Source organism: Nerophis lumbriciformis, linkage group LG21 (genome assembly GCF_033978685.3).
Source record: "Nerophis lumbriciformis linkage group LG21, RoL_Nlum_v2.1, whole genome shotgun sequence".
Classification (NCBI taxonomy): domain Eukaryota; kingdom Metazoa; phylum Chordata; class Actinopteri; order Syngnathiformes; family Syngnathidae; genus Nerophis; species Nerophis lumbriciformis.
This window is the reverse complement of record NC_084568.2, coordinates 15,842,078-15,851,254: the sequence shown is the minus strand read 5'-3', so window position 1 is coordinate 15,851,254 and position 9,177 is coordinate 15,842,078. Positions and strand designations below refer to the sequence as shown.

The 9,177-nt window shown below is 39.1% G+C and overlaps 1 protein-coding gene across 1 annotated transcript in view; it reads left to right on the top strand.

Annotated features, from left to right (window-relative positions):
* Nucleotides 1-631: 631 nt before the first annotated feature.
* Nucleotides 632-9,177, top strand: part of tnfaip8l2b (tumor necrosis factor, alpha-induced protein 8-like 2b) — a 29,694-nt gene continuing 21,148 nt past the window's right edge. Inside the window, exon 1 of the mRNA XM_061982837.2 lies at nt 632-946. The gene's annotated coding sequence lies outside the window, so the exon portion shown is untranslated. The remainder of the gene's footprint in view (nt 947-9,177) is intronic.

Here is a 9,177-nt window from a genome sequence, read left to right as displayed (position 1 = left end):
CCACTTTATTATAATATGGCCCACCATTTCATTTTATTCGGCCCACCACTTAATTTTATTCGGCCTGCCACATCATTTAATGTTATTCACCACATAATGTTATCGTAGCTCGCCAAATCATTTTATCGTGGTCTGCCATGTCATTTAAGGATGTCTGCCACGCAATTTTACAGTGGCCTGCCGCATCATTTTATAGTAGACCCTGTATGCCTGCATGCGGCTTATTTGGAGGAAGTATGATGGAAGGAAAGACTGTTTTGTAAATATCTCAGCCACGCCTCCACGGTTTGATTTCAAATTTTCAGGACTCGTGCAGATTGCAAATACAAAAAAAAAACTGGCATTGATGGGTAAGAAAAGTTGCATAATCGGGGAACGAGAGAGAGCGGGAGAGAGAGAGAGAGAGAACGCAGCTCCAGCAGCAGCTGCATTCCAGAAAGGTGAACACACACACACACACACACACACACACACACACACACACACACACACACACACACACACACACACACACACACACACACACACAAAAAGGTATAAGCCGCTCCCCTTTCAAGCGGCTGCACGGCTGGCTTACATTCTTTGTGCGTTGACTTGTCAGGACAAGCAGACGCACAACGTCAGCAGTCCACAAGCAGTCAGAGGGATGAGTAGGGGGCACCACGGCAGCCTAGTTCCAATCTAGGAGGGCCACTCACACTAGTCAGTGCAGGGAGAGTGAACGAGAGAGAGAGAGAGAAACAGAAACACGCACACACTCACACACACACACACACACACACACTGAGGGGTGTGTCAATACATGTTTAGTTCCTCAAGGAAGTACAAGTCCAGCTTATCAGAAGCAAGAGAGGCGAGTGCAGAAGTCTTGGTTGGAAAATGAAGCGCTGCCATTGAGGTCAGAGCGTCAGTTCCATAGCCAGCCGCAGGACGACCACACGCTCAGGTAAGACGCACACCTTGTTGTAAAACAGGGTTCTTGACACTTCCTTCATGTTGAGACGTGTGTGTGTGTGTATGTTTATGTGTGTGTGACACGTCTACGCACACACACACATGCTGACATGTGGAGCTCCGTTGTGTGTTAGAGTTGCTCAACGTGGACTTTGACCCCCTCTCCCACACACACACACACACACACACACACACACATACACACACACACACACACACACACACACACACACACACACACACACACACACACACACACACACACACGCCGAGATGGCGAGGACCACAGACTGACGGAGGAGCACCTTGGCGGTACAAAGGCAAGCGGCCATGGCGGGCCAACTGTCAGCTGTCAGTTTCGCTTCCCTTGGGGGGCGGGGCCAGTGCGCCGCAAGCTTGAGCAACGTCCACTTGTGCAAGAGCACCGTTTCCTTTTGCGCGCGTTCAACACCCCGACATGAAGATGAACGCGGGGCACAACTTTTAGAGCCGGGTGTCAAACTCATTTTAACTCAAGGGCCACATAGAGAAAAATCCATTCCCAAGTGGGCCGGACTGGTAAAATCATGGCATGATAACTTCAAAATAAAGATAATTTCAGATAGTTTTTTTTTTTTTGTTCAAAAATAGAACAAGCACAATCTGAAAACATCCATCCATTTTTTACCGCTTGTCCTTTTTGGGGTCGCGGGGGGTGCTGGAGCCTATCTCAGCTGCATTCGGGCATTCGCATGCAATCTGAAAACATACAAATCATAATGTTTTTTTTTTTTTATACACTTACAAGTTGCTGTTCATAGTAGTTGATCTTCATTTGTCGTGATTTTATAATTTCTGAATAAATGATGTGATAATGTTCATCAGTCAAATAGGTGAGCCTATTGTTTTAAAATGCTCTTATTGGTGTAAAATTGTAATCTATCCGAAGATGTAATAAATAGTAATATCAAAATCCAATTAGAGGATGTGATTAATGTAATTTACTCATTTTCCTCAACTGATGTACTAGTATTATGTGGATTATTTTGTACACATGTAGCATCATTTACAACAAAACTTGTGAATTTGGACTCATTTAATGAATCACACATGAAGTTAGAAGGGGATACATGTTATGGATACACTTCATTATATCTTGGACCACCACTTCATTTTAATTTGACCTGTCACATCATGTAATGTTGTTCGCCACATCATTTTATGGTGGCCGACCACATCATTTTATGTGGCCCACCGCACCATTTTTTGTGGCCTGCCACATTATTTTAACCTATTAAGGCCCAAGCTGTTTGTTTACATGTTTTGTTTTTTTATTTCTCTTTGCTATTTGGGCTTATTGGACCCTAATTAGAATAAAAACTAAAAATCATCTTTTGATATGATGTACTTAGTCCGTAAGTACACAAACGTGTACTTCATGTGTAGTGACATGCAAATTTTTATTTTTACACTTTTTTTTTTCAAATTCCATTGTATGTTATACTCTTCTGACACCACCAGATGGCAGTATAAGTGACCACATACCATATTTCCTTGAATTAGCGCTGGGGCGATAATTAATTTAAAACCTCTTCTCACTCCGGCGCGCATGCGGCATGCGGTAAATTTAGGCCTGCGCTTATAAATTTGAGTGTGATGTAAGGATACCATCATGAAAAGCACATTTAATAAAAAAAAGAAAGAATTATGGTCTTACCTTTACTTATAAATGAAGTCCATGCGCCACTCCTTCTGAACAAAAGCATCGATAACTTGTTTATAGAAGTCTTCCTTATCTTTCTTCAGTTTTAAAAGTCTCTCTGTCTCGATGGAGATCTTCCTTTAATTATTACCTCCTGCTTCGATTGAAAGTCCAGTTTAGAAAACTGTTGTTGTCACTTCTTCTGCAGCCGAGTAGTCGCAAGAATGATCCCTGGGATCACTAGCGCCCTCTACCACCATGAGGCGGGAGTCATTTAATGACTCATATTTGACACATGCAGCTATATTAATAAAACATTTTTACTGTTCTTTTTAGCATATTCAATAGCTTGGACCTTAAATCCTACTGAATAGCTCTTTATCTTCTTCCCTTTATTAGGTTTTTAAATTATTGACATTAGCCTCCTCCATTTTGGAAAATGATGCCTTGAAAGGTGAAGTGTCACTTGTGACGTGACGAGTTTGACCCGGCGGTAAAACGAGGCATATGCTAATTATTCTGCGAAACGAGTTTGACCCGGCGGTAAAACGAGGCATGCGCTAATTATTTTGCTAAACAAGTTTGACCCGGCAGTAATTCTAAGCATGCGCTAATTCTAAGCATGCGCTAATTATTTTGCGAAACGAGTTTGACCCGGCGGTAAAACGAGGCATGCGGATAATATATACCCGGCGGCAATTCAAGGAAATACGGTAAGCACATAAGACCCCAATTCAGTAGTGTACACAATTTTGAAAATAAGAGCTAAAAGGTGCTGTCCACGCATGTGGCCACTGAGGCCTTTAGGAGGTCTAATGTGGCCCGTCACATCATTTTACTTTGGCCTGTCATATCATTTTATTGTGGCCCACCACTTCATTTAACGTTGTCCGCCACATCATTTTATGTGGCCTACCCCGTTATTAATGTGGCGAGCTGCATCTTTTTAAGGTCGACCACCAAATCATCATTTAATGTGGCCTACCACGTCATTTAAGTGTCCTCCGAAAGAATGGAAATTTAAAAAAAATTCAGTTCCGAAATGTAGAAAAAGAACCCATCTGGTCCCAACGATAAATGAGGAGCCAAAGAAGATACAAAACTGCATCCAAAAGGGTCCGCCGGCCCCCGGATGTTGAACCTTTTGGAGCACCGGGACTTCTACGGGTAATTTGGGACTTTCAGATCTGTGCGTTCTCTTGTACAAATAGATACGCTCTAATCCTTTTAGGGTCACTCAAAAAAATTACCCCTAAAAGGTGCTAGCGCCATTCTATAAGTACCCCAACCCTTCTGGGACTCTCGTCTTTCCCTGTGGCCACGTAGCAGATTTAAGTGAGATTTAACCATTTAAGTGACCGTCCCTGTACGCTCAGAACTAAGAGGCCCTCAGGTACAGTCATAACGACATGAATGTGCAGTAAAAGAGTGTATCCATGGTGAAAGCTGCAGAGTTCACCCAAAAACATCAATTGAATAAGGCTTATCTTATAAATATATTTTCTTATATATTATCTTTTGGAATGCAAGTGGAGACACACCATGGCAGCTGTGTGTGGTATTTGGTGTTCATCAGATGGAAGTCATGTGACTGTTTTATAGGTGTAGTCAATGATGGGCGAGTGTAATGAACACAAACATTACATCGGGGGTGTCCAGAATTTTTCCACTGAGGGCCACATACTGAAAAATTAAAGCATGCGGGGACCATTTTGATATTTTTTCATTTTTAAAACCAATACAATATATGGATTTTTCTAACCTTTTGGTCTCAGTTATAAAACATTTTTAAAAGTAAGTCATACTGTATATATATTTTTATATATATATATATATATATATATATATATATATATATATATATATACACACACACACACACAGACACACATACACATATATATATATTTTTTTATATTTATTTTTATTCACCACTTAACTCTAGATCAGTGGTGTCAAATGTAAGGCCCGAGGGCCGGATCAGGCCCGCGAACAGGTTTTATCCGGCCCGCGAGATAAGTTTGCTAAGTATAAAAATGAGCCGAAATTTTTGAATGAAAGAAACTGCTTTTCCAAATGTGTCCACTAGATTTCGCAATAGCAATTCTTTGTATCTTTGTAGATGATGCTACATATGTAAAAAAATAAAAATAAACCACATGATGTTAGTGCACCAGTTGAGGAAAATTAGCAAACTACATAAATAACATCCTGTATTTTTATTTTTTTCAAATGTTTTTTAATCTTGATAGATTGAAAATTAACAGCAATGATTTGACTGATGAACATTATCACATAATTTATTCAGAAAATATAAATAACGACAAATAAAGATATAATACTATTAACCGCAACATGCAAGTGTAAAAAAACCCCAACAACATTATGTTTTGTACATTTTCAGAATGTGCTTGTTCTATTTTTAAACAAAGAAAACAATATGAAGTTGTCTTTATTTTTACGTTATCGTGCCGTGATTTTACCAGTCCGGCCCACTTGGGAGTAGATTTTTCTCCATGTGGCCCCCGATCTAAAAGGAGTTTGACACCCCTACTCTAGAACAACGTCAGGCCTATTTGTTGTTATAAAGCTACTTTTTTTGTTATTGTTTACGTTTTATTACCTTTTTGTGAAAACCCTGTGCTTTTATGGCAAGAACACAACAAATGCAATATTTTTCCACCCAAAAAGTGGAATATTTGATATGAAGTAATTGGAGCCTTAAATAGGTCGATCAATCATAACTAAATCGATTTTAATTCATTATTACCTCTTGAGCAACAAGAGTTAAAAAAAAAAAAAAAAAAATCACACTAAAGTTCTTGGGGACCCAAAAAGTGCCCACTCGTAAAAGTGTTAAAAATAAGTCTAGTTCAGAAGGATCTAAACTTTTTCAACTGAAAAATCAAAGCATGCGGGGGCCATGTTCCATCCATTTGCTACCGCTTATTCCCTTCGGGGTGGCGGGGGGCGCTGGAGCCTATCTCAGCTACAATCGGGCGGAAGGCGGGGTACACCCTGGACAAGTCGCCACCTCATCGCAGGGTCAACACAGATAGACAGACAACATTCACACACATTCACACACTAAGGCCAATTTAGTGTTGCCAATCAACCTATCCCCAGGTGCATGTCTTTGGAGGTGGGAGGAAGCCGGAGTACCCGGAGGGAACCCACGCAGTCACGGGGAGAACATGCAAACTCTACACAGAAAGATCCCGAGCCCGGGATTGAACCCAGGACTACTCAGGACCTTCGTATTGTGAGGCAGACGCACTAACCCCTCTACCACCGTGCTGCCTGCGGGGGCCATGTTGATATTTGTAATTTAAAAAACCAAAACAATAGATATGCTTTTTTTAACCATTAGGGCGCCCCTCAAGTTTGGTCTCAAGGACTCAGAAGGGTCTCAGTCATGAAAATGTTAAAAAGCAAGTCATACTGCATATATATATATATATATATATATATATATATATATATATATATATATATATATATATATATATATATATATATATATATATATACACACATATATATATATATATATATATATATATATTTTTTTTTTTTTTTTTTTTTTTTTAATTCATCGCTTAAAACTTTAGATCAACTTCAGGTTTATTTGTTGACAAAACGCAAATAATTTATAAATTGTTTTTTAATGTACGTATATGCCCTTTTTGCCAAAATACTGTTTTTATGGCAAATACACTAAATATGCAATATTTCCCACCCCCCCAAAAAATCAAAGTGGAATATTTGATGTGAAGTAATTGGAGCACTGCATAGGTAAACAATTCATAACATTGATTTTATTCAGTATTATTTTTTTGAGCAATGAGAGTTTTTTTTTTAAATGTATTTATTTATTTTTAAATACTACTAAAATTCTTGGGCACCCAAAAAGGCCCCATTCGTAAAAGTGTTAAAAATAAGCCTCTAGTTCAGGGGTGTCCAAAGTTTTTCCAATGAAAAGTCAAAGTATTTCAATCCATTTTCTACTGCTTGTTACCGGGTATAATAAAAAAAGAAGTTTTTAAAAAATGATTATTTGTTTTAATCTGTCCTTTTTTGCCCATCCATCAATCCATTTTCTATCGCTTGTTACTGGGTCTCCTAACCGCGCAAGCAAATCATATTGTCTGAAAATGCATTTTCCCATTGGAAACGTGACATCATCACGCGTAGTCATATGTCCACTGATGTTTAAAAACTCTACACTCGGAGTCCAAAGATTTTGCCAATTTTTTCCCTCGTGCACTAATTGACTTGCCACACTCTCACCTGACTTTGCGGCGCACGCATGATGATGTCATACATATATATATATATATATATAGCCCGGCCCCTGGCCAAAGTTTTTTGACCCAATGCAGCCCCGGGGTCAAAAAGTTTGGGGACCCCTGCTCTCGATCAACTTCATATCAAACCGTAGTTTATACGTTTGTATTGGGTTTTTTCCTAATTTGTTTTTTTATGCCCTTTTTGTCAAAGGAAACACAAAATATGCAATATTTAATAGAATAAACTGTAATAAACGCGACCCTGAAATGGACTAGCGGTATAAAATGGGTGGGTGGATGGAAAAAAAAGGACAGTTTAAATAAAAAAAGACAGTCTGCATGGCAGCTTTGTGTTATTAGAGTCAATATTGCAACTTTTTCTCGTTACATTTGACCTGTTTGCTCTTTTATTCCACTTTTTTATGCTTTTTTAAAATAGTATGTGCCGCACTTTGGACTCCCCTGCACTACAACATCGCTGTTGTGTTTCTTGTGAACACACAAAACAAAAAAAAAACAAGTCCATCAATTGTGGTCAAGTTGTCTCTCTCGATGCAGAACACCTTTGATGCTTTGCCTTCCTAACATTATCCTGGCACTTCCCAGCAGGCACAAGACATTGATACAACGTTGATTATATGTACCGGATTTTTCGGCGTATAAGTCGCTCCGGAGTATAAGTCGCACCGGCCGAAAATGCATAATAAAGAAGGAAAAAAACATATATAAGTCGCACTGGAGTATAAGTCACATTTTTTGGGGAAATTTATTTGATAAAACCCAACACCAAGAATAGACATTTGAAAGGCAATTTAAAATAAATAAAGAATAGTGAACAACAGCCTGAATAAGTGTACGTTATATGAGGCATAAATAACCAACTGAGAACGTGCCTGGTATGTTAACGTAACATATTATGGTAAGAGTCATTCAAATAACTATAACATATAGAACATGTTATACGTTTACCAAACAATCTGTCACTCCTAATCGCTAAATCCCATGAAATCTTATACGTCTAGTCTCTTACGTGAATGAGCTAAATAATATTATTTGATATTTTACGGTAATGTGCTAATAATTTCACACATAAGTCGCTCCTGAGTATAAGTCGCACCCCCGGCCAAACTATGAAAAAAAACTGCGACTTATAGTCCGAAAAATACGGTACCGGTACTTGTCTTTTCAAACTGACTTCTAAACAACGTTGCAAAATAGTTGTATTTGTCAATTGACACCACGTCGATGTCCAACGTTGGATCCACGTTGTTGGTTGGGAAATGACCAAAATTCAATGGTCAAATCAACGTCACAGCCTGACATTGAATAAACGTCGTCAAAAAGCATGTTGTTTCAACGTTGTATTTGTGTTGTAGAATATTGGTTGGGAAATTACCAAAATTCAATGGTCCAATCAACATCAGAACCTGACATTGATTAAATGTTCTTAAAAAGCATGTTGTTTCAACGTTGTATTTGTGTTGTAGAATATTGGTTGGGAAATGACCAAAATTCAATGGTCAAATCAATGTCAGAACCCAACATTGATTAGACGTCGTCAGAAAGCATGTTGTTTCAACGTTAGGTTTAATTGCTCAACATCAGGACCGAATTCAACAAGTTCTAAATGCTTTTTCAATGTCTCGTGCCTGCTGGGTTTGTCATTGGTGAGCGCCACCAGAGACGCCGAGCGGAGGCTTAAAAGGTGGAGGAAGTTTCTTGCGCCTTTCACAAGGTCTCTGATGTTCAACTTTGCTTCACTTTGCATCCTCAAAGAGGAGCAGGAAGGAGAGGAGTTGGACGTCAACATGTTGCTGCATGTGAGGAATGCGACATTTTTACTAGTGCCACAGTCATCCCGCATGCTTCTTGGCCGGACAAACACGGGAAGGTCCAGTGGACTGAAGGTTCTATGTCCTCCTCACTCCGACAGCAGAACATTAGCATCAACAATGGCACTGAGCAAACATTCCAGATCATCCATGCTATAGACTCCCTACTTTGTCGCCCAACTCGCCATATTCTTTCGCGTCATAGTTTAGCGCAGGGGTTCTTAACCGGGGCCCACTCGAATATTAACACTGAATTAGCAATCTTATTCTTGATTTTAATCATCATGACTGTTTACAACCTTGTCAGATTGTATAAAAAATGCGTTAATCACAAATATTATTATTTATCTAACACAAACCTTAGGCTTTGGTCAGACTGATTAGAAAAATAAGCACTAACCAAATATACTACATTAGAATG